We start from the raw sequence: 27672 nt of genomic DNA, 5'->3' as shown, positions 1-27672 counted from the left end.
TTTTAAAAGGCAAGATGAATCTTCAGATAATTTTGCTTCTCTTAAATGACTAAATATTCTGTCAGTGTTGACTGTTCTTGTGAAGGTAGTTTCTTTGTACTAAATTTTGGAGTGATGAGTCCTGCATATGACCTTGTGTCACATAACAGTATGTACCTAGCAACGGTAATGAAGTGGTAAGGAGAGAATAGAGGAATCTGGAGTAAACCTACACTGAAACTTGGACATTTTTACATTATTTGTTAGGTAAATTGGATTGCTCTTCTATGAAATTTCATTGAAACTAATTATGCCTGTGTAGATTGCCTTCCTTTACGTTCCATTCAATTGACTCCACCAGAATTGAATTTCTATTTTGTGAACAATTTCCATTTTGATTTAATATCTTCTTGAATAATTTAAAAATGAAGAGTTGAGGATGTACTTATAAAGATATGCATACAAGTGTAAGAAATTTTCCTTCAGAAAGATCAATGGCAAGAACTCTACTAAACTTACTTAAAAATCACTCATAATTGAGATCTGAGTCTTTCAAATAAGATTGTTCTTTTGCAATTAAAGAAATGTCAACATTATGTTGACAACCCCTGCTGCACTGTAGCTCAGATTAAGATAAGACATAGCAGGAAGTATTCAGTAAAAAAATCTGCTATCAACTGCGAAACAGTTCATCTTTTCTTACACATAGCAACACAGACATCTTTGAAACTAGTGACAGCAGTTTCCCATGCAAAGAACCATATAGTCACATATTGCATAGAGCAGAGAGCATAGAAGACAATATATGACAATGAGAAAGAGTCATTTACGATTACGTATTTTCACAGGCAACACTGACGTGCTGAAGTTGGAGAATGCTAATTTTCTGGACTTCTGAGGAGTATTAAACACATTGAGATTTTTTAGAAATGTGGTTGGTTAAAAATAATATGTATTGATGCAACAGGAGATGAAAGGTAGGAAAAATATTAAAAACATCTTGCAAGATTAGATGACCATACACCTTTCTGGGTCAACATTTTTATGCCCAGGTGCATTTTTTATGCCTAATGCATTCTTAAATCTGAACACTAGTATCTAAATGCAATTGGAGTGCTTTCTGCTTGTTTCATAAAATGGCATGCAACAATATTCTTATCCAAAATTTCTTCCTAGAAAGACACCTCAAATTCATATGAAACTAGCTACCTCACATTATACCCATTTGGACAAACATGAACTTGGAGAGTAGATTTTCTGAACGCGTTAGTAATAAATTAAATAAATACACTGGTAATACAAAGAGTGACTTAGTTTGAATTTTATTACTAGAGTTTTACTTCTGCTCCTTAGTATGTGACCTACATTTAGTTTTTTTCTGAAAGCAGGCTCCTCCTTAAGCTCTTGCTTTAACCCCAGCCCTGGGGCTGATTAACCCCAAAGCCAACAACAAATAATATCTTTCCATAACTTAAAATGTGTGTGTTTTTTTTTTTAAAGTTTATTATTTACAGTTTGCAAATCACTTTAAAGAGAAATGTTTACTAAAAACAGTGCAAGCCAATGTATTTGTTTTGCTGGCCAACCAAACCATAGGAATTTTATGAAAATTTAAAAACAGAAAATAAAAACATCAGTAATGAAATATATTTCCAATGTCTTAAAATTTTTGGTAGTAACATTTTTTTTTCTGAAAATTTGATATAAAATATTTTCAAGACTTATGCTTCCCTTTACATCTAAATCAATAATATTTTTTTCTCTACCTTTATTGTTTCTATGATAAGTTTCTAAGATAACCTTAACAGACTGAAAAAAAGCATGTGCTCACTTTCAGGTGATACAAGTTATTAGTCCATTTTCTTCACAAAAGGGTTTTTTTCCTACACAAAGTAAAACCCCAAAGCTATCTCTAACCTCATTTAATCCTTTCAATACCTTGATAACCTGCCCTGCAGTATTTTGTCTTTATCACACTCATGAAAGAGAGTGCTTCGTCTGCAACTTTTCATGGCAACAAAAGTGCACCTCAGACTTGTGCTGTAAGACACGACACTGCAATGTATGAAACATGAATTATTGAAAAAGTAAAGGAATTCTGAAACCGAATCTCTTTTCCAAAGGCAAAACTTCAGTGCAGGTTATCAGACTGGATAGCCTAAACATCAAACCCAGCCAAAATATGACCTGCAGTGAGATGAGTCAGACTATCTCAGGTTGCTTCCTGACAATCAGGATTTGTACACTGTCCACCTTCAGTATGAATTTTTCACTGAGAGAGACAACAAAACAGATAGCTGCACATCCATGTTTAATGCCTTCTAATAATTTCCTCTTTTCCTTTCCAACTCCAACCATAACCACAGATGATGCAGTAAGTGGGAAAAAAAATAAAAACGCCCTCCCTAAAGTCCACACACAAAAAAGGCACCACCTCATCCCCACTCCCCAGAAGACTCCTGGGATAGCTCACAGACCCTGCAGTTTTGAAATGTTAAGATTACTAGTTAAACTTAGGGTCTTTAATTTACATATAACTTATAGCCACATTCAGTGGAGTGAAGGATGCATGTGGCTCCTTCTCTCCGGGGCTGGCTGAGAGAGGAAAGAATGTGACCTTACTTCCAATTTAGTATCACACACAGACTTGCCTATCACACTATTATTTGTGAAAAACTAAATAAAGTATCCTATAAAAAAAAGATTAGAAAAAATAAAAATAGATTAGTGCTGATTCATATGACAGAAATTAGAAGCATTAAGACATTTGATCTAAACATCAAAGCTCAGAGTAAGAAAGAGAATCACACTTCAGTAAAATCTAGGATGGACTTTAAATACCTTTTCCCTCCAGTTTCTTCTTTTCATTTTCCTGAGATTTTTTTTTATACATTCCTCCACTTTCACCAAAACACAAGGAAGTTGATAACTCTTCTTCACAGTTTTCATGAACAAAGTGAACAATCAGTGCTCCCTTATCAAAAACAAAACCAACAACAAACACACATGAAAACTCTCGAAAAATCCATAGTTACTATATCTTTTTTTCCTAATTGATAATCTTAAACACTTGCTGTAATTTTCTGAAGGAAAAGAATATTCTTTTTAGCACATATGGGAGCAAGGGGACATTTTTATTTGTTGTTACTATTATAGTACTTTTATCTGCTTTTTTTTTTTTTGTGTAATGATTTTTGTATGTCAGGATCAAATTCTGCAAGGGATTTGGGAGGTTCATCCTAGATATGCTGAGTGGCTGTCTATACTTGACATGAATAGAAGAGTTAGCAGCTATTGAGAATGGCTTCCAGCTCTCAAATGATGGAAATTTGGGAGGTTATAGGTCACGTCTTAAAAATTATGCCTATGTTGTCCTTATGAAGTAAGAACTGTAAGGTGGGAGGCAGATAAGGAAAAAAACAACACACAAACATCTCAATTCAAAAAGTACTTACACATGCATGCTTTACATTAATCCCACTGTTTTACTGGCCTTTAATGGAACTCAAACCACATGGCTGCAGAAACAAACTGGATTCAGAATAACTTTGTTATTCTTATTCTCTGTAGGATTGTATTTTCTTAGTTTATAATTAAAAGTTTATGCTTTCTGAAATTAGTATTTCTGACATGTTTGGTCTTTGTTTACATTTCTGGTTTGCAGGGTCAGTTTTAGTTCTTTTTTTGCTGGAGTGCTTTTAATCCGCAGGCAAAATGTTTCTATGAGTCATTTAGCCTTTGCAAATGATTTTCTGGTCCTAATGAGTAAGTAGTTTCACTGAGATGTGAGATGAGTTTTTCCACATTAAACTCGATATGAATGCATTCCTATAGACTGTGTGTTTCTGCCACGATTCTTCTGCCATTACCCCACACAGTTTTGGATTTCTATTTTTCAGTATGCTTGTTCTTTGCTAATTTTAAGCTATGCCTGATATGAGCTCACTCCAGGAAGACAATCATCAGAAGTAAATGCTACCTTGCTTCTGCAAGCATCCACATCTTTTACAGCCTAAGGGAGGCATATTTTACATTAATCTACTACCCTTGTTCCATGTTCCCTGTCTCCTTTGCCTCCATTATAAACCATTCTACATCAATCCAAGTAATTGAAAACTATATGGGAATTGAATTTGTAAATCAGAAACAAAAAGGGTAACGCTTTTTATGAAGGTTGCAGTCATATCAAAACTCTTTGTCCTCTTCTCTTGCTCACTTTCTAAACCTCAGTTGCTGAGACTAGCATATCATTCACTGAAAGCCAGATCATACATGTAAGAAGAAAAATGCAATATAACTTTAAACCTCCTAGATATATCTGGAGAAGAGATGTATATATCATTAAACATTTTGTCAGTTCAAAACTCACAATAGTCTTCATATCAATTGTTAGTAGTGATTAGAGATTTTCATGCTGAATGTTACACACCAAACTTAGGTCAATCCAGTCAGTAACAGCTTGCTTACAGAAGGTGACAAGAAGGACAGAGAAGTTTATTGCTAATGCACAGAACTACTAGTAGGGAAACCAGAACTCTTTTCATAAACTTTTTATATGACATTAAGTAACAGATGTATGTCACCATCTATGAAACTAGAATAATTACTGTTTCCTTTTCATGCGTTTTAAGGAAGGTTTGTCCTCAAACTAAAAAAAATATATAAATAAATACGAAACAAAACACAAAGGAAATTGCAGAAAATATTTTTCAGACAGTTACTAATAACCAAACATATGATAAAGAGAGAGAGAGATTATATTTTCTCTGGTTTTCATTTGCAGTGTATTTTACTTTTTTTAAATGTACAAATGTACTTCTTGGATTTTTTTTTCCTTTTTTTTTCCTTTGCTATGATCTTTCAAATCTTACATGTTCATTGATAATAAGAAAAGTATTGAAGCAATCCTCTGTTTCTTAAGTATTAAGACAATCCTACATTCTTAAAGCCTTTTCATGATCTACACTTCTATTGTTATGCCTCAATTCTTAGGTCACATTTGTGAAACATAATTCATTGATCTTTTTCCTTACATTTTATTTTAGCCATATCTGGATATAATGCTAGCAAGAATTCTGTTTCCAGACTTCTCTACTTGCAATAGTGCTTTGCAGATCTTCTAGTATTGGTCCTCTCCAGGAAGAAGAGTTAAATTAGTTCTAATGATGATTATAAAATGACCGCATGGCATGAAATTTACCAAATATAATTGTGGGTGGTGACATTTCAAGGCTTGAAAGTTAAACTTTTTTCTTCCCTTTCTAAAAGTAAACAAAGTAAAAACTTTGTTCAACAGATATATAAGGCTTTTGTGATCCACAAAACTATTTAGAGAAGTTATTTTAGTTAAAAATGAAAAAAAATCCTAACAAAAACAATAGACTATCTTCATTTTAGTTTGACATTGTCACATCTAACTGTAGCATGAAACTCACCTGAAACAGTCAAATGGGACTGCTCTAGCTCTTGATTATTGCTGCTACAATCTGGTCTAGGATATGACGTCAACGTCCAGGACCCCACAGCTTTGAGCTAACTGCAGCAATGGTAACAGCTGTATTTCTTCCATCTTCAAAGCCAGCTATGTGGAATACAAGACTACCTAAGTATGGAAAAACATAACCATCATGTAAGATTTTGTAGGACAGGGAGGAGAGTTTCACTTAGTTTCATTATTTGTCAAGAGAGACCTTACATATATTAATTCTGTCCACTTTTGTTATGACAGACAGGTTACATAAATATGAGACAGTATGAACAATTGGCTTTCCTGGTGTGACAGGCTACACATTACACATCCATAATTACCTTGGACTTGTAAAAGGGAGAGACAACTGTGGACTACTGATAGTATACCATTAACGATGAAGCTCACGTGAATGAATGTGCTTGCCAAATTTCTACTCCTTCAGACAATTAATACAAGATGCTTAGGAAGCAGGTGGTCAGGCATCTAAAAGTCAAATCAGAATCTCTCTTATGGTCCATAGGGAACAGTTACTGGCAACAGAATTGAAGGAGATTAACATGTTGTTGACAGCCTATTCAATCTTCTCTATCATTTATTTAAAAGAAGTAATTATTCTCTGCAAGACACCTGACTTACCTTTCTATCCTTCTAGTGAAATTCTGCCTGAGAGAAGACCTACAAGTGTTTTCTGTCACATTGAGTTTAGACATATCTGAAGCACAAGAAGCCACAATACTGGTGTTCTCAGTATCTAAAGAGACATTTGGGGAAATGCTAGTCCTTGCCAGCATGCCTGTCAGGAGTTAGGAATGTTGTGTTCTTTTATTCAGCTTAACTTCACTTTTTTAACCTGGAGAATGCTATTGTATTCCCTTTTATTATAGACTAGATAAGCAAACTTAATGGGAAGTTAGCCCAGTGATGGGTTTAGTCACTTTGAAATTTTACCCGTCTTTGCAACTCATATATTTTGTTGCTTTTCACATGAAGCCTTTCAGTTTGTTTTCTGTCAGTAGGGCACACTATACTGCTGTGTACTGTAGATATAACACTATCTGACTGCTTAAACAGAACTTTTATCATTTGTCATATGGTGCTTTTTTGTGCCTCATAAAAAGGCACCATTTTCTTCTAGTCTCTTCCATGGTGTCACAAAAATAGCCTTATGGATAGTATATCAGCAACTCCAGGAGATGCTGCTGGGCTCCTGAAAAACTTGGACAGGTGGAAACATTCTGATATTTCTTTTTCTTGTTGCATTTCACAAGAACATTCCCTTGTTCTGGAGTAAGTATTTGAGAATACTGTCCTGATTTTTCTGCCCCATAAACTGATAGGGATTAACCCTGACATGCACTCAGGTCTTTTGCTGAATAGGAGTTCAACAAAAAAAGTCCCTTTATACACCCAAGCCCTTGGCAAATTTAAGATGGACTAAAAATCTCAGACCACAACAGTTTGTGCCCTCACTGTGCATAGATTTGTTATAGCATTTTGAGAAAGCACAATCAGATACTGTACTGAGATTCATATAGACAGAATTCCCGAGGGATATTTTGCCTTCCTTAAACTATACTTAGAAACAATATTCTAGGCCACAACATCTAAAAAAGATGGTAATCCTAGAGGACGTTGAATCTTTAGAATAAGATTTATTCTGTTGCCCTTTGATGAAGGACAAATTTGTGTATGCTATCAAACAGTAGATAATTATAAAACTGTATCAAAATACTTCATACAGACACTGAAACTACTTTCCTTTGATTTTAGGTATTCAGAAATGCTACATTTTTGTTGTTGTTTATAAGAAAGAGATAGCAAAGTATACTAAAAGTAGAATTAAATTTATTCCTGATTTTTTTTTTTTTAAACCTTGAAAACTTCAGAGTTTAGAAACCAGGCAGGATTTTTCTCTATGTGAAGATTGGTCTACATAATTCCCATGAACAGATAACTTTTAAATAATATTAGACCACAGAGAAAATGGCTCAACTACAAACATCTAATGAGTATTATCAATGAGAAAGTATAGCACTTGATCAATCAATGTCTCTGCTCTATATGAACTCTATTTTGCATTGGTAATTAACACATACAGATCAACTTAGATTAATGTAATATATTCCAATCAGGCAAGCAGCTGAAGAAAGTGACTCTCAGCTGTTCATATGGTCCAATTTGTGTTTTTTTTGTTTGTGTTTTTTGTTGTTGTTTTTCTAAAATACTGATATTTATAATTGTTGATTATCATTATAAAATGATGTTTGTAATACTTTGGTGCAATAAAGGTAGTTTTGAAATCGGTTCATTCTTCCTTTGATGTTCATAGACATTGATGCTCATAAGACAGGACTCCGGTCATTTTATGATTTTTTTCATTTAACTATTGGCAACTTTTTGAGCACATTGCACAAGAAAGCATTTACGAACAATACTAAGATAATCTTGCATTGCTGAAAGGATGAAATAGAAATTCATAAAACCCACACAGCACTAGATACCTGGAGAGCAATTTGTTAATATTTGGATGGGTTGTAAGAAAGTCTATTGTCTCAGTTTGATATCTCTAATCCTCTAGACAAAGGAGTCCTAAGTGTAAACAAAAGTTTCTAACAGTTTGGGCTTTTTTTTTCTTCTTCTTTTCTACAGATGGAAGAAATGACTATTCTTTCCCCCAAGCTCAGTCGACAGCTCTGATGGTTTGATGTCAATTTACACTATGTAAAACAAGGGAATCTGCACTTTATTTCTATGTACAAGAAGGTAATCTCCTCCTTGAAATCATGAATTATTTTTTTTTCTTTTTGTTATCATAATAAAGATATTTTTCTCGCTTTGTTCTATGATATGATATGAATGTATGTTTACACCAAACTTATGAAATGGACTGCTGTATACCTATTGATGCACTGGAGATCAAAGATGGAACCCACAAAACTGACAGAAATCCCATGTATTATTCTTGGCTTTTCTTTTGTGAATTGTGAATATTCTGACAAATTCTACCACTGATCATACGTTAACAGACAGCAATTTTTACTATTAATATAATCAATCTCAAAGACATAATTAGCCTTATATGTCCTTTTAAGGAAGTTTAAAGATGACAAATTTTGTAGGAGATACCATTCAAATTTGTGCTCAAGCTCGGTATTGTCTCAGACTTTCAAATTGCCCTCTTCCACTTATTTGTCGTAAATAGAGTATTCTTATCCCCAAATGCAAAAATTTCCCCTCATCTTTCATGAAATTCTACATGTACCTAGCATAATACAATAGTGTGTGAAAAGACTTGGTTCATTGAAGAACATAAATTATAATTAACTTTACAGTCTGATACAGCTTGTCTTTCTACTTTAGTTTCCAATTTTGTACACTGTAGTTGTCTGTTTGACTTCAGCCTACTTTTGATCTAAGAATCTCAAAAAATAGTCAATTACAGATGACTCACAAAGTGCTTTTGAGGTAATTAACTAAGAATTCTTATTGAGACCTATATGCAGATTATAATGATTGACACTAAGCAAAATCTTAAATTAATGTGTGAACCTCCACAGACTTCCTCATAGGTATAACCATATTTACATGCAGATCCTCAAATGACTTCAAAGTTGTTCATAAGTAAGCCTTTACAAATCTTACCCCTGCTTGCCAAAATATCCTTCCTAATCTCCTAATTTTTTTATTTACGAGCAAAACACTTGGAATCATTTGACACTAAATAGGGAATATGTGATGGCAATAATTACCATCATTTTGAAAATGTTGAATATGAAGTAGGAAGACCTAAAATTTCATAATTCAAATCACATTGACTGATCCTGAAAGAACACACATTTTTTTTTCCCTGATCAGTGTATTTCAGTACGGATCCCTACCTTGGTTTCCTTGGTTTTCCCTGTTTTCGTATACAGACTTGCATAAAAATTTCTGAGCTTATACCAAAACAGAAATAACAAAAAAGATTTTTTTTTTTTTATGTTTAAGGAAGATAAAGGCTCTTCAAAGTACACAGTCCCGTATACACTTCTTTAATTAGTCACCAATTCTACTAAATCCTTTCCAAAACAATTAAACTCTGTTATAAAACCAGGCAAGATTTTTCTTTCATTCCTCGTATTCTGATAACAAACTGCATTTTCTTTTGCAGGCTAACTTAAATAGTAGGACGTTTGTATCCCTCTGTTCTGGTATCTATATTTTCTTAGCCGTTTTTCCCCTCACTACTCTTAACTATCATCTCCTTCTTCCACTATGATATATTTATAGACCATCCAGCTTTTAACAATACTGTTAGCCAAGCTTTTACAGATTCCTATTAGTAAATACATTACTCATTTCCATGTTGATCTTGAAGGTAAAGATATCTCTTCCTTACAGTTAGACCAAATTTAGACTACTCACTTTTTAAAATGGATGATTCAGTATTTCACAGAACAATGCTAACTGACCAATCCTTCCAAAGGCTGCATAATCCCCCCTTCATTTTTTTTTTTACAAGTGATTTACATCTGTGACTTCAAGTAACCTGTGACTAACTTAGAGAACTGAAACATTTTTTTCATTTCTACTTGTAGCCTCTCCATTGTGTAACACAAACTGTTGCTAAATGTACGTTTTGAACTCTGAACTACTGAATTTTATTGTTTCTATTACCTTAATGCTTAAGAATGCTTAAGAAATCTGTCTTATTGTATCTCAGTCCTCCTCTGTACTATCAGCTTTATCGCATCAGCAAATTTCCACTGCCCAAGCATTACAATGCATCAATGAAAAATATTAAACAGGATTTGTGCTAATACTTATGCTTGAATTTCACTACCATCCTCCTAAAAATCCAACAATTGTCCAGCCAACATAACATCCTTAACCATCTTGTGTTGCTGTCTTTCTCCTTACGGTATTATATCAAATGTTTTGCTGAAATTACATTAAAGCTATTGAATTTCCCTGTCTAGACAATCAATCAGTTGTTTTATCAAAGGCATGTACAAGGTTAGTCTGACACAATCTACTTTTGATAAACTGATGCAGTATTTTCAACATTTATTCATTTACAACCTTGTCCCAAATACTTACTTTAGGTATTTATTCATAAGTCTTGAATACTATCGAGAATAGACTAATCAGCCTGCAGTTGCTTTTTTATAAGCTAGGTACTATATTTTCCTGTCATATGATGCTATGCCAACTTGGCAGTTTCATTACAAACTCCTGCTACTAACTGTTGATTTCACAAACCAGCTGTTTTGAATTTCTGAGACTAAGAACATCCAGTCTCTACACTATTCAAACAGACACTTTTTTTGTCACCTTTCCCTAAAACACATTTGAATCAAACTGATTCTTTTATCCATCAAATAACGAATGAGGATTCATTGTTTGCTCTAGCAGTAATATGCAGTGAATGCCCCCGTCCTCCATTTTAATTTATTTCTCCCTTTGCTGACCAGAGAATCTACTTCATCAGCTGGAGACATAACTTTTAAACACTCTTCCTTAGTCTGTTTCCCAGTATTTAAATGCGATTCCACTGCTGACAGCTGAAGGAATAAGAAGGCAAATTAATCAGCCTAACATATACCTCCAGTACACTGGCAAAATAAATAAATAAATAAAAATCTAAAAATAGATATTTTTTGCAGCCCATAGAATTCAGACTATAACTTCACTTCCTCACCCCCCCCCCCCCCCTTTTTTTAATTGTGGTTGTTTTGAAGTACCTTTGTAAAAATGCAATATGGCAGACTCATTTTTTCTAAAAAACTGTCATTCCTACAAACAAGGCTTTAATGCTCTTTCGTTTTGTTATATAGTGATGCTGTTCCATAACTTCTTTAATATAAGGGTGGAGTTCAAATGAGTATATTCTACTTTTTAGAACTCAAATGTATCCACTGAGTACACTGAGTAGTTCATTTGTTAGGGCTCCATAGTAAAGTGCAACCATGCTGTGCTTTTTTTTTTTTTTGCATGATATTGTAATGATAGCTTCTATTTTTATTACAGGGTGAGCTGTATTTTGACAATCTGAGGAACAAATGCTTTGATTCAATAATCTTCAAAAAATGTTGTTGTTATTGCTTTTAAGATCCAATAAAACAACAACAAAATTCTTTTGGCAGAATGACCCTATGGTCTTCAGTATTTGCAATTCCATTTTCACGTTAAAAATTTGAGGATTCCAGCCTAGGCAATTTAACCTGGTTGCTTTATAACTACAACTTCCATTTTAAATTCTAAGTTCATGAACATGAAAGGAAGCATAGTTCCTGTTCACATAATGTCCTAAACATACCTGAGCTTCAGTATCGTCAAAGCTAATATGTGCAATCTTGTTTCAAGAGACTTCATATCAATAAATATGTCACAAATGCTGCCTTGTTAATGTTGAATTACCTTAATTGAGTTGGCATCTGATTCTGTTAATCAACATTCATCTTATCTTAGTTGAAGTAGTTTAACCTGAGTTCAATTAAATTCATTTTCAGGCTCATTCTTAGAAAATTACATCCACAATTATACTTTGCACAGGAATATCTATATTGTCAAGAATGAGAACTGTGATATTTCAATTTCTGTATATGCCCCCAAATAAAAGTTACATCTGATTTCCCTAACTGTTCTCTTATAATTAAGATTTTGGACCCAAGCATTTAACCTACTTCACCATTTTTCTCTATTGATTGTATTTTCCTAACAGGGATTAATAAGGAATACATGCTCATTCACTCTTCTCTTAAAAAAGAGGGAGAAAGAGCAAGTGAAGCCATCAGGCAGAAAGTTCAAAGCAATCTAAGGGAAGGTAGATACCTAACTTAACTATGGAGTGATTTTTGCTACAGGATGTTCTGGATACTGAAATTTACATGGCCTGAAAAAGTAACAGGACAAATACCTGGAGAAAAGATAGATCAGTGGTTATTAAATATATATATACCACTTCTTGCTGAAAAATACCCTGAACTTTGGAAGCTAGGTTAGAATTCCTGGGAAGTATCACTTCACATTTAGCCTGTTTTTGTTCCCTGTTCTAGACATATGTAACTGGCTGTTGTTTGCTGCTGAAGAGAGGTCACTTGGCTTAAGATGTATTTGATCTATACTTACATATCATTATACATATTTGTATGTTCTAACTGTTCAGATATTCAGAATTATAATCCTGTTCAATGACATACAAAGACATTCATCACTTGCACAATGTTTAAACCAGCACAACCCAGTAATATCAGGGAAGTCCTCTCCTGACTACATTATTGTAAATGATGAAGGAACTGCAGGAACAGTAAGTGATAAAGGAACAGCACCTTCAGGAACAGGTGCTGTCTGCAATAGACATGAACGAAAAAGTGCAAAGACGTGATCCTTTCTGTGGTCCACTCTTTTCTCTGGCTGGCCTCTGTTGTTCATGTCTATTAGTAATCACCATCTGTGTCAGTATAAGTTACTTTAAGGAGCAAAATAACTCAGTATTTTTTCCAGTAAGAAAATTGCTATGAGTCCATACTGTGGTAATGCCATTGAATTCAGACAGGTCCTACATAAATACAAAACATGTCAATAAATTTTGCAGTCACATCTCTTGATATATTTCATCTGCTGTAGCTTTTATTCTGTTTTCAATTTTTTAAAGAAATTGATCCAAAAGTATATACTGCAGCTGTCAAACTACTTCTGTTGAGATTTAAAACCTATAAAAAATATTTTAATTACAGTATGTTCCGATATATGAGGAAATACATTAAACTATGACTCTGGTGTCTATGTTCAATGTTTTCATATAATTTTTGATTCACGAGACACAGATATACTTGGTTTAATTCTCTATATTTTACTGGGTAAGAATTTGACATTCTTTAATGGGAAATATAATATTAGAATATGTTATATTAGCTTCAGATGTTTGCTATGGGGTAATATTTATTGATAGCTACATATTCACTATGTTGCATATACATTCACTATGTTATTAATGTATTTTTAAATCTCTTGCTTGCTTTAGAGATGGGAAGTTATTTCTTATTCAGTTCATTGCTTGCTGTCAAAGAAGCAGCACAGACTGTTCCTAGGGTTTTCTTTCTTTATTTTTTATTACTCGTTTCCAACAGAAGTCACTTATGTTTTTCCATAGGTATGAAAGCAAGGCCAAAACTGTAAACTCTATATTCAAATACTAACCTCAGGATGTAAGAGAAGCTTAGCTCACATTAATTGTTAAGAAATACGTGCTTTCACTGTTTTCTTTGTTTATTCTCTTTTGTAGCATGTCTTGGAGACATTAAAATAATCTTAAACAGTACCATACCAAGACAATAGAACTGACATTCTGTGAATATACAAAAGTGAAAGTTGCAGAAGATGCCTTTTTTGGAATAATAAAGTCTAGCAGTTTTTATTTTTATCCTAGCAAACTCATTTCTCAGGTCAATTTCCAAGTTGAGTGAAACAGTGGTTAAAAGAAACTCTTAGTTTCACTAGCTGCTCCATTCAAGAATATTTCCTGTTAACACGCGAAAGACTTATAAGATCTTTAAAAGCAGTTCAGTAACTAAATTTGACTGAAATCAGTCTGCTAATTGCCTGAGTTCCTTTGATAGTCTGTTTTGGGGCTGGGATGGGTTATTCACAAAGGATAATTTTAACTCAGCTTCCTGAGGCTTTTTCTACTAGTAACAGAATGAGAGATGTTCTTTTAAAAGACAAATTGGAGCACAAAATCACCCTCTGGTAAAGGCTTTCCACTTCCCTAAGTACAGATGAAGCCTGGCAGATGCGAAGACCACAGAAATAAGAGGGTTTTGAAAATCTGAATGTTTGTTAACTTCGGCAATTTTCTTTCTATATAGTTTAAGCAAGGTAACGTTCTATAGTAGGAATAATAGATACTCGCTAAATAATATTCATGTATTGAACAAAAGATGTTAAGACCTATCACTTAGAATTTAATATCTCTCTTTCAAAGTAAGTCTCATATCTTCTCCTGAATGAAAATAAGAAGATACTTCAATAATTCAAGACCTCAGTTATTCAGGGAGGCTAGATCTATTTAACTGCTAAAGCACTGGTGACAAGGATGGCTATGTCTGTTTTCTCATATCCTGCTTTTCTGTCCTGCCTTGACAAGCCCATGCATGACTTCTTTCAAAATGATACCGTGAATATGAAAACTATTGTTCTTCTGATCACAAATTAATTCCTACTATCAGGAAAGAAGTTTGGCTGGTACAACAGCTAATAAAAATATATCAAACAATTTATCTACTTGAATATTCTGTATTGTTACTGCAGGTATAGCCTGAAGTTGCTGTTCCAAATCTGAAAATAAAGCTTAGATGAAAATACTTAGCTGAAATATACAGGAGCTCATCTCAGTGAATCTACCACAATGCTACTAAATGAACCTTATGTTTGCTGATATAAATAATTTTGGCTTAATGTAATGAATTTTTGACAGCAATAATATATGTATATGTACATATCATTTTTAATCTGTCCCAGGACAGAACCTTCAAACTTCCTGTAACAGGAAATTCAAAGGAAAAGAACCACCACTATTCTGAAATAGAGATGTGATATTTCCAGGGCCTAGGATTTGAGTCAGTATTATGACCCAAATATATGGACTAGAAAATATTTCAAACCATGGCCTCTGATGAAATATTTTTGGTTTGTCAAACTATATTCTGAAACAAAATCCTTTTTGGGAACTTGTTTCATGTTCTTGTTGTACATCTACAACATTATTTCAGTTTAGAAAACTATAAATCATAAGCTTTTATCACTTAGAGAAAAAAGATTTTATAGGGCTATATTATTTGCTAACCACACAGGCACAGAGAAAAAAAAAAGGCACTAGCAATACAGACCTTGAATATTCAGTTCTGTCTACATCTATCTTCATACCTATTATACCTTTTCTAAAGAAGGAAACCTATAGTCACACATGCATACATGAAACCTGTTTGCTCTGCACAGCTTTGGACCTCTTTTCTGGAAATACGTGGTTTTAGCATTTTAAATGTCAAAATGAATACTTTTCATCCACAATGGTACAAGAACACCTACTTCTAAACAAAGTGACTTGCTATGGTAAGTTATAATAAAATGAAAACTACAGAAAATACCTACCATAAATAAATATCTACCATATACATTAACAAACAAAACCAACCAACCACAAAATCTTAAGACATATTACTTGATTTACCTTACAAATGTTCAAAAGTTAGTAGGGACTAATGTTTGTATCTTGGGATCTGTAAATGGTTGAAACGGTAGATTGAACTGAGTCTCCATGATAGATGTTTCTAGGTGATGATACTAAACAAAACAAAACAAACAGACCAAAAAAAAAAAAGCTACCTACCTGATAGATTTTTGTTAGATGTTCTAATATACCTAATACTGCTGTATCTATACATTGCAGTTTTCAGGTCTTTCTAATTCTGCTTTGGTAAATATCAGTGCATTTTTGAAGTAACATAAGGAGAATACTTTCAAACCCATTACCGCAACTGGTTAGTTCAGAAAACCATCAGCTGTTGCATTAACTATCCAGACTTCTCCCTCAACAGTGATCACATTCTTGTAAACAACTTTCAATTATGTGGAAAATCTGAGAAAACTAGTGACTGGGAATGGAATTTCCTTTTCACATAGGGAAACAAAGATTTCTCTGAAGTCGATAGCTCTAACAGATATATTTTATGTGCTAAATATGAGGATGTTAACAAAGAAATTGAATGCTCAAATTAAATAATGACTATACTGTGACCTATAAGAGAAATACAGGATATTGGTGTTGATTTTTTACTTTTATGCAATTAGATGACAGCATGTTACAATGAAAATAATTTTCACAGAAATAAAGTATTTGGTTAAGTCAGTTTTCAATAAGCATAAATCTGATAGTGTAACTTTAAGAAAAACATTGCATTTTAGTCCACTTGCAAAATCTCCATTGTTAATTAATAACACTAAAACTTTTAGCTAGGAGTTTCAAGGGTAAAGCAAATGTTCAGTGACATTGACTGTGGTACAAAATAATCTTGGTAGTGCCCTCCAGATTTTCATTCTGTGTTGAATTATGACACTGGTGTGTGTAAAAATAAAATATGAAAATAAATATCAAGGCTTGGATAGTAAAACAAGATTAATAATTCCCTAGGATTTCAAAGAATTACAAAGAACTCTTTTAAAGCATTACATAATGTGGGCCATTGAACAATATATATCTGGCAATAACTCTGTCTGAAATAGAACATATATTCAGAGATATATTTAATTTTAATTTATGATATTTTATCTGGTTATTGAGAATCTATTAGTTTTTCTTTTTAATGATTCTATTCTGTTATTAACATTAAATCATAATATTAGCATTAATATTTGCTTTTTTTTTTTTCTTTTTCCTGAACATATCCAGCATCAGCTTCTGAGGAACAGATTCTGGAATGTCTTTGCCTGGGTAAAGACATTTCATTCTAACAAAGATGGATTTTAGATGTAAATGACAGTTGATTATAACATTATCTTAAATTTAATTTTAATAAGCTAAAGTTGGTAATTGTAGAAGAACTCTAGAATATTTTTCCAATCTTTTCTTTTTTCTTTCTTTTTTTTTTTTTTGTTTTAACTGCGGACATCAAAACATTCATGATATAGCATGACAATAGAATTGCAAATTATTGACTTTTCTGATTCAAGTATTTTACTGTTTATTCAAGAATCATATAAGCTACTTTCTAACCATTGCATTCCTCAGGTGTTCTCTAATTTTCCAGCCATTGGGATGCCTAAGAATGCTTCCAAAAATTGGACAAAAATATATGAGTTGCAATATTCAACCATATGTTTGTGATCCTGATTTTCTTTATATTGATTCATATGGTACAATGAGCTGACTAAAACCAGATTCACCTGTAGAATTTATTTTTCCTTTATCTTGTACTTCAGCACTAACATTTTAAAACTATAATGTTTTATGGTATACAATTAATTAAAGCATGGACTAAATCACTGAACATAGTCCTCATTTTTACCTGGTTCAGACTTGAATTAATCTAGTTCTCCTAAACACTTCCTTTCTTTTCAGAACTTTCTGCAACACACAGGCTGCCAAACATTGTGTATGCTTAAAATAATGGAGATTTCCTTTTTAAAATATTATAGTGGCCTTTAATGTGTATGGATATATACTTCTGAAACTTTTTGTCCCATCTCTTTACATACAAATGAAACAGAAATTTAACTGCTATATATACATTATATATATTCTACTTTTTTCAGATGTACATACAATCTTTGAGCTGTCTGCAGATGAGTTTAGAAGTGGTAAGAACGCATTCACAGTACAAGACTTCAAAATATGACTTTAATATTAGTCTAATATAGTGAGATAGAATAATATTCTGAGGCTCTCTCTACTAATTCCAAATTTTAAATAATTTCCTAAAAGATTTCACTACCCATACTGAAATAACCATCAAAACTAACAATTGACAGCACCAAATTATTTTTTGTCACATGTATACTAAGCAATAAAATAAAAAAATATCAAGAAGTAAACAAATAGTAAGCAAATATGCCATTCATCAATAGGTCCTCCTATTTTGACAAAATTGGTTTCCAAAAAAGGACTAAACACTAAAGGGAAGACTTAAGTCACTCCCCTCCTTTCAAAACCCAAAAGAACTCAATCTTACACAAACTGCCCGAGCAAAGCTAAGATGCATCTTATAGCATTCGTTGTTAGTAATTCTAAATATAAGGTAGTTGCAAAAGGTTAAATGTCTTCAATATTTCATAATAGGAGATTCATAGATGTAGTAATGGCATCTTTAACTTGGGGCAAAGGGGTATCAGTGTAAGAAGTACAGTTAAAATGTCACAGGTTTACACCTCCTAGCCCTACACTAACGCTCTTTGTTCATGCTTATTTCTAAGACGTCAAGAGCAAAATTATATCCTACAGCCATTTACTAATGTAAAAGCCTTTAAAAACTGTGCATTTGGTTCGTAATATCATTTATATATCAAAAATGACGTATACCATACTAAGTAGTTCTACAGAGAATCATTAATGTTATCAAGAATTAAAGCTTAAACTTCTGCTGTTGCTAGATAAAGAATAAGTGAAAGGGAATAAACCAAAGAGCTATGTGTGTCCTGAAACGGAAACCATAATTTACCACTTAAAGAGATCATAGAGAGCATGAACCAAAACAGCAGAGCTGGTGATGTAACCTCAAAAGTAACTGAAGAGCATCTTCCCTAAAATTGAGGCATAGGAAGAACCACCATGCATAATAGCAGGATCGAAATGTTAATAACAGTACTGTAGGCTTGGAAGAAAATGCATGCTACAGTCTACATGTTTTCTGAAATTTCAAGTGCACATCTTGGAAAGGTAAAATGAGCATCTTTCCCAGTTACAGAGAACACAAAAATGAGTCTTCTCTGGATACCTGAAGGCTTCTTTCAGCAATCTATACACTCAGTCCTGAAACCGATGCCAAGCTACCTTGCTGAGCTTAAATTTAACATCTATGTCAAGAATGAGAAATGAGCTGACAAGATTTAGCTTCTACAAATTGCATTTATAGGCTGTGAATAAGTAATCTAGCATGTTCTTGATTGATTACAATTTGAAAAATTGCAATATAAAAGTGACAATTTCTTCAACTATAATTCCTTGTTTGGACACTTGTCAGGAAAAGTGATTACCATGGAAATAATAGAGCATCTGAACACATATCACCTTTGTGTTTAGGCTTTTCTCTGTAGTGTAGATCCCTTAATATTTATGTCATTCATAGTGATTAAGTTATACGGCATGATTTTTGTATACATGTATAGGTGCACACATGTATGTGTGCAAGTATATATATATATATGTACTTAACACATCTGTGGTTTCCCACTGATTCTTCAGTTTCTTAGAAATCTAAAAAACATCAAAAAGGAGAGAGGAATCGTCTCATTTCCTCTCAATTATCTCGTTCTTTCCTTCTATCAACTAGAAATACTACAGAGAACCTTTGAATGTTGCAAAATTCCTGTACTTTTGAAAGTACAGGAAGACTAAAAAGATGTCAAAGAAATAATTAGGGTCAGAAAAAGAGAAGATTATTATTTGTTAGTTTGTTTTTTCTTAATTTGCAAATACACTCCTAAGTAAAATAAGTAAAAACTAAAACTATTGCTATATATATATATATATAATTTTTTTTTTGTATAACATTGTAAGGCCAAGAAAGGGTGAAAAAATCCTAAATGTTCAGAATACATTCTCAAAATATGTAATAATATTAATAGGAAAAACAAAAAAAAAATTGGTGCAAGCATATTTGTTTTACTGTGTTTTTCAGCTCAAATAAAAGGAAGCATAAACAAAATGTTCCCTGGCTTCCCTGATGATTCCAATGTGATACAATAAATAAATAAATAAATAAGGATTTGAGTGGTCTTGAGGTTGGAAATATACTACAGTACAGCTACTGTTTATTAGTAAAGCAAAGGTCTTGTTGGACATAGTTTTCTTTTGCAATATTATGTTTCAGCCTGGTTCTTTATTTACTGAAGGGCACTGGCTCACCATCATTTTAGTATAAATAGAGTGTAGTTCCTACTGTATCTTAACTAATGTATAGAATCTAAAACCTTTCAAAGTCTCAGATAATGCAATATATTCTCCCTTCCCAGAATTAAGAAAAAAGTAAAACCAACTCAGTGGCCTTAGCCTAAATAATTAGCTGTCCCTTGTCTATAGCATGTATTAATCAGGATTTTGATTCACCTTCACAGAAAACTGTTTTGATAGATACGACCTGTTAGACAATCAGAGAGAAAATAGAATATGCATTGTGTCAAGAGAACACTAGCTGTGAAAGAGTCTTTACTTGTCATCTAAGCATTATTTCTTTGGCACATTCACTCCTTATTCAGCTGTACTGAAAAAGGATAGAGCCATACACTTTTTGTCTCTGGGCCTTTTCTTCTGGTAAAGAACTGTAGTAGTCATGATTTCAGGAACATCTGTTTGCATGACTGCTGTCTTGGCAGCGAAGAGACTTTGTCTAGTAGAATGCCAACACATTCAATATGCTGTTAATGGGATGTTCACACCTATAGTCACTCAGTCATGAAGTTCCTGAACCCCAAGACATTTCAGCAACTTTTATTCAACTAGGTAATATCTTAAGAAAGTTTCCTGTTCTCATCCTCTGCCTCTTCTGATTTTTACTGATTAGCAAGAAACTACATGAAATGGGAATTACTTCTTTACCACACATGTTCTGTATTCTAATTTCAGAAAGGCATTTTAGTTCACAAATTTAGCTTGTTTGCCTTTAGCTAGCATTGTTTTTCCTCCTGTATTCATGACTGCTAAACACTATCAATATCTAGCTGAAGTAGTTAATAAAATAAACAGTAAAAAATTAGCAATGTCTTCTTGAAAAAAAGATCTTTGTAAAGCCCTGAAGGCATAATCATGACATAACTGTTATTATCTAACTACCTGGTTATTTAGTTTCACTATTGGTTGGCATAGGGAGATTTTTGGCATAGTGTTCAAAAGTCACAGTCTCTTCCTATATACGTAAAATCTCATAAATAACACAACATCAAAATGTCTCAAAAATAATTCAGAAAGAAACTAAGGATATATTTTGCCTTGCCCTCTAATGCTTGCATCCCAAAATTACAGACTCATTTCTTTCAGTGCTGCGATGAGAACACAGAATATACCCAGGAAACATTTTGATTGTCCCCTGCTCCATCAATAGTTCAAGTGCCACTACCAAAATTAAATAATGTGAGTTTATAAAAAGCATAGGAGACTTTCTCCAGCTGAAATTCCTAGTTATCTGAATCTGGCCTTTTTATACCGCTAACCCACTCTGCTTCCTCAGTCTGTCTTCCTAGCACAGTACAGTAATGATGAGAGAGAGAATATTTTCCAAAAACTCTCAGCACATGGAAAGCAATGTCAGTAACCACATTTTAATATGAATGAGTAGAAGTTGGTTCACAAACCCTTAACAGCTCCTGATTGGCACAGATAAGGTGGATTTTAAAAGAAAATTAAGTCTCTCATGTACATTTTCAAAAACTGGTGAAGATCACTACATTCTCTAGATTTATTGCTACTTACTACATTTTATAATAAAAAAATAGGACTTCAGGACTGAGAAATTAACATTTGAACAGAAGCCATTTTAATATATGGTAATCAAATAACTCTTATGGCAAGGACTGTTCTAGAAAAGAATGGCCAAAACCAATTATGCTATCCAACCATGCAATTATGTATCACTCAGAGTAATTTTGTTCTCTTATGAAAGCTTATATATTAGAAATATTTATAGGATGTTATGTTTCTTTTCTCTGTTTTATGAAAAAAATACTTCAGTATAATAAAATGATAATTGAACAAGAAACAAAAGAACTGGATTTACATTTTTTCAGTACATTGAAGTTGCTGGATGCACCTATATCACTATACAGAAAACAGTTTACTAAAGTAAGGATTGTTATCAATCTTTCTGCTAGTTAAGAGCCACCAGTTGTTTCAGGTCAGAATTATGAATATTTAATACTAAAGACAAGTGCTAATTGTGTTTGAGAAACACAGAATTGGATGCAGATCTTCTGCACAGCCGTTATGGGAATGTAAAACATTATTCTAATTGGGCAGTTATAAGTGCTGGGAAAGAGGAAAACCATAAAAAAGGGACAGATATTTTTCTCAGACATGGGAAAAATACATGCAAATACAAACAGTGGAAAAAGCATTTTTATCCACAGACTGCTTTATGTGTATCATCTGCATTGGAGCCCAGAGTTTCTCTAGGACAGAATGAGTTTTCAGGATCCATATTTTCAACAGCAAGAAAACACAAGAAGCCATGATGCTGAAAGCTGTCTGCAGCTTTACTGGATCATCTATTCATCATTATTGGCAAGGGCTGGATACTAAGACAGTCTTTAAATCGTTGCTGGGCTTTTTTTACACTGATAATAGTAAAAGGAGAGCTCAAGGGAGGTGCATATGACAGCATGGCAACCATTTATAACTACCAAAGGACCGACTTGGTGTTGGACAAAGGGCCTAATTTAAAAAAAAATAAAAAATAATAAATTGCCACTTCATGCTAGAAAATGGTTTCAGAAAAGATTTGGCCATAAATTGGTCAGTTTTTATTTATGTTTGAAAGTAAAAATTACCTCAGTAACCTATAAAACACCATCAGTCCTTTACATTTTCCCTACATAATAATGACAATGTAATTACTATTAGAAATGTTTTCTGGTTGTATGTATTCATATTTACAATATGGAAAGAAAGAACATAAACATGCACTCATAATACTAAGATCAAACATCTAAAGATCTTGTTATTTAACACAATTTGGGGACTGAAGGGACACAAGTGGGTATTAATTTTTAGAATGTTTCAATTGAAAGTTACTGGTATTAAGAATAACAACAATACTGGTTTTATTCATGTAGGCTTGCAAGCAAAAGCTATCTTAGCTGGTCACCATTTCTGAGTGCTTTAATTTTACATGGTTCCAACTTAAAGTGAAAGACTGGTATATAGGAGCCTAGTTACGTTCTTCACTTAGGTAAGTACCCTTTTGTATCAGTAAAAAGACCCTATTCAGACTTTCTGTGCCCTTACACTTGAAGAAACTTAATAACCCCCCATTATGGTCAGTTATACAACATTTTAAGTAGATCTGAAAACTGAAGATGCTACATCGTTATCTCAGAAAATGAAGACAGAAACCATAAATAATCTAACTGTAAGCACACTAAAAGACAAAAAATGTAAGCTAAAACACTCAGCCATAAAAAAGCAAATTTATAAACACTGAGATATTTCAAACTTTACATTTGAAATTTATTTTCTTAAAATTCTTAGATTCTCATGTCAAAATTGTTCTTTTACAAACTTTTCTATATTTTTAAGCCAAAAAATCTTGAGCTTTTATATTTTTAAGCAGTTGTCATAAAACCTATATACATAATAAATATAACTTTAATAAATATATATTTTTTAAATTGAGGGATAGAAAAATGTATTTATTTCATACAATTTTTCTCAGAATGGGTTCTTCGTCTTTTTTAATCGACTCCATGAGATCTTAATTGGATACCTACCTACTATAGCAAAGGAAGAAGCGGGAACTGTGTCCATTTAATTTTGTGTAAGACAGGTGTTTGGAAGACAGTCATGAATAATAATGTGAGAGGGCTTTACTCTTTTTTTTTCTCATTTTCTTTGGAAAACTGAAATGCAGGGGAATTCTTATATATCCCACTTACATTTAGACAGTGCACACTTTTACTACACAGCTTAATGCATCTGTGCAGAAGCCAAGCCTCTTTTACCTTTACTCGTTGTCAGAGTTTCCATTCTGATGAAGCTACAGAAATACAATGCCCAAAAGACATACCTCTGCATTGTAAAACTTACACATTCATCTTGGTTGCAAACGTTGACTTGTCTTGACTTTGGGATTCACTATGTCAGCAGCTCACATTGTATTTTACTCTGGAACAAAGCATCATATAAAGGCAAATGCAGCATAAAGGGAGCTGAATAAAAGCAAAATAGTTCACTGTTTTTCTGGTAATTTGGTCATGTCATTATTTTACATCATGCTGTAACCCCTCAAGTTTTTAGAAGAGCTTTTTCACTGAAACTCAGTGATAACAGAACACTAACACTGAGAAACACACCTTGAAACAGAAGGTTGATCTATTTTTGTTATTCAGCTGCAAATATAAAGAAATGAGAAATACTCCAAAAAACGTAGCGCATATTAATGATGTCTGTGTTCATATTTAAATATCAGATTTTCACAATGTACTTCAAACATAGGAACTCTTCTCAAACATACCCACTGGCTCCTTAATATGCCTCTTTCTGGCAAAGATCAGTTAAATTTTTGTTTGTTTATTTTAGTCTGTGCTTATAGAAATAAAGAATACAGACTGAGAATTGCAGTATCCAAAAACGCATTCCATTTTAAATGTTTCCATAACCATGGGTGAAAAGAAATCTCTCAACTGAGTATATTAATTTAACAGAGCTTCACTCTCAAAAAGCAAAACTAATGGATTAAGTCTGGCCATATAAAAAATACACTGTCAAACTACTGGCCAAATAGATTAGAACACCCTGAACACATGGAAAACATTAAAAAAGAAATAAAAATAAAATCTGAGGAAGGAGAGCAATAATATATTTGTCTAATTTATTCTATTACAATCACTGCCAGTCAGCTTTACTTTTGAATCAATTGGCAAAGTCATTCACTTCTCAGGCAGCCAGCATTCAATGTGTTATTCTGAATCAAAGAAACAAACAAAAACAGGTATGTGCCATGAAAAACAAGATAACACTCAAAATGACAAAAACATTTGTAATCATGGTCCGTATAAACAAGACCACTCATCAAATACTAATGCCAACAAGGGTAGCAGGACTTTAGATACTATAGGCAATTATAGTGGTCGTCTCAGAAAGACACAGAGGACTGCCTAAATTCTTTGTTCATGATTGATTGGAAATGCTAAGTTATTAAAACTGTAATCCCAGGGCAAATGTAGTTTATTCAGGGCATTACTTCTTTTTCACTTTTATCCTTCATCATATGTGACAGATACCTACACCACCTCTCCTCAGGCTTGAGCAAGATGAAGACATTAGTCTTCAATCCTTTTTTAAAGGTAATTTAGAGAGGTGAACAAGACTTACACAGAAAGAACCATAAGCTGGTGCAATAAAACTTGAAGAAATGCCCCAAAGCTTGGACAAAACAGCTATGTAGTTTCTACAATTTAATTGGTTCAGCTAAAGAAGATAGACTGCATTGCTTTTCTTTCTTCATTGAGTTGTGTCTTTAATTACTACTGCTCTTTAAATTGTATGAAAGCATGTCTCAAAACAAAACATGGTGGTTGGCCACTGCCTTGCCTAAAGCATCACGAGTGCATTTTTCGATGAAACAGACTGTAGCAGTACTTCAGAGAAAGACAGACATATAATAAATACTCATAACTTTGATGTAATTGGTTGATTGCTTCCTGTTTCAGAAAGTGAAGGGATCACATGGATGCATGATAACATACTTCAAAGTAATGCCCTTCAGGTTTAAACCTACACTCCAGATGAGGACAACACACTCTTGGACACCTTTTATAGAGGGATACTAGTGCACAGCAAGCTTGCGCAGTCTTAGTGCAGAACAGTTTACTTACTCCTGGAATATTTCCTAATCCATACTCCCTTATTATAAACCTCAAGAGACTAGATAATACATAATATCAATGCTAATCCTTTAAACACACCTTGTTAAAAGGTCTCTTAAAATTTAGTACAACTGAAACTAATATTTGCCATAGGTCTGTAATATGAATCTATAGAAATAGGTACAAAAATCTAAGATGTATAAAAAAAGCATACTCTAGAAGCTTTTTGAGTATTACATGAGATGTAATGCAATTTTCTATGACATGCTACAGGACATCTATCACATCCACAAAGGCTTTTTTCAAGAAATGATTAAATGAAGCAAGTATAGTAAAAAAGATCCCAATGGTTACGATTAGTATGAGTGGGAACTGCATGACTGATTCTTAACATACAGAAATTTAGTTATGATAAATGTTGGTCTACATCAACTTTTATTACTGTTTAGAAGAGTCTTGCTGTACAGAGACAGTACCCACCGAGAAGATTTAACTCCTTCCATAGCTGTAGATGAGGCAGAACAGTTGGGACCCATAACACAGATAAGAGAAGATGCTTATACTGGTATTAAACAACTTAACTCTCAAGTCCCTGCAAAGGAATCTACAGTAGTAAGATAGAAGTTGCTCCAATGAAGAAATGGGTGGAACTAGCAAAAGAAAAAAACAATTCAGAAGGCTAAAGAGCACTGAAATAAAGAAAATCCCAAGGTTTTAAGAAATTGAAACAGTTTGTCATATGAGTATATGGGCTGAATATAACACATAGAATTATATCTGAAAGGGTGTATAGAGATATAGCTCTGTTAGGTTTAACCACTGCAAATTGTCAATCTCACAGGAATTCACTATTGCAATTTAGAAGACAAGAGCACAAGAAAAGTTCTAACACTAAGTACATTTTTGAAACCACACGCCATAAAACTAATTATTTTTCCTCATTCTATCTACTACATATGTGGTAGACCAAACTCAGTTTTGTGGATTTGGATTTTGTGGGTTTTGGATTTTGTGGGTTTGTGATTATGACTTGCGTAAGAGTTATCAAAATGTTTGCTTTAATTAACTTTTATATTGCAGTGCAATTTGTCTTTTATCATCTTAGAGAATAAATGATAATCTGCTGTGGGGGACAAGTAACAACTATCTGCTAAAATATTCCCTATTTATAATGTATGAGAGATACTAACTGAAGTCCCTAAGGGAAAACTAGATAGAATTGCCTAATCATGGCATCATAACTAGGAAAATCTTAATAGAATATTGTATTAAAATATCAGTACAAACAGTTCTAATGGACAACTAGAGGAAGGGGGAGAACATAGGAAAAGCTGTCATTTAGTACAATGTTGTACATAGCTGACAATAAAGCTTTTTACTTTCAGATAAGAAGTTCACTGCAATGATATTTCTTCATTAGAGAGACACTGAAGAAGAGACACACAGCTAAATTTTACTGTTAATGTCCTTTGCAAAGGAAAAGACTGCGGAAGGTAAGGTAAAATCATTATTTGAAAAAAATAAAAAAAAATATATAAAAAAAGAGAAAAAGACTCCCAAAAGCAATTGTTTAGTTTTGTTTCATATGAGGTAATACATAGATAGCTCTACCTCTTCTACCAACAGCTGATCAGAATTACTGAGTTACAACTTATTATTTGCTGGAAGTGTTACTAGAAGAAATATTGTAAATAGAACTACTATTTTCCTTTCAAGCATGAAAATGTTTCTCATCAGATGTTGGGATAAAAGTGACAGAATTCTCTGGTCTTTAAATTATTCTTCAAATAGGCAGAAACATCTCTGTTAAAAAATCCTCCTGTTAGGAATATTTCACAAGTGAAAAGGGGTGAAACAGCTCTATCATTATTTCATGAGAGGAAAGGGCAGATCCTGAGGGAGAACCAAAAAATAAGAGCTCTTCTTATTTTGCGAATGAACAGAAAAAATGGTCA

The 27672-nt window shown here is 33.2% G+C and overlaps 1 long non-coding RNA gene across 2 annotated transcripts in view; it reads right to left on the bottom strand.

Annotated features, from left to right (window-relative positions):
• LOC308195083 overlaps positions 1-27672 on the bottom strand; it is a 252908-nt gene that overhangs the window by 93757 nt on the left and 131479 nt on the right. For both annotated transcript variants that reach the window (XR_013951253.1, XR_013951254.1), the window contains exons 6-8: positions 23937-24014; positions 5415-5581; positions 2821-2953 (exon numbers count right to left, since the gene is read on the bottom strand). This is a non-coding gene — a long non-coding RNA (uncharacterized lncRNA). The remainder of the gene's footprint in view (positions 1-2820; positions 2954-5414; positions 5582-23936; positions 24015-27672) is intronic.

Source organism: Anser brachyrhynchus (assembly GCF_964034855.1).
Source record: "Anser brachyrhynchus genome assembly, chromosome: 4".
Lineage (NCBI taxonomy): Eukaryota > Metazoa > Chordata > Aves > Anseriformes > Anatidae > Anser > Anser brachyrhynchus.
Note: the sequence above shows the minus strand (reverse complement) of the source record. Positions and strands in the feature narration are given on the sequence as shown.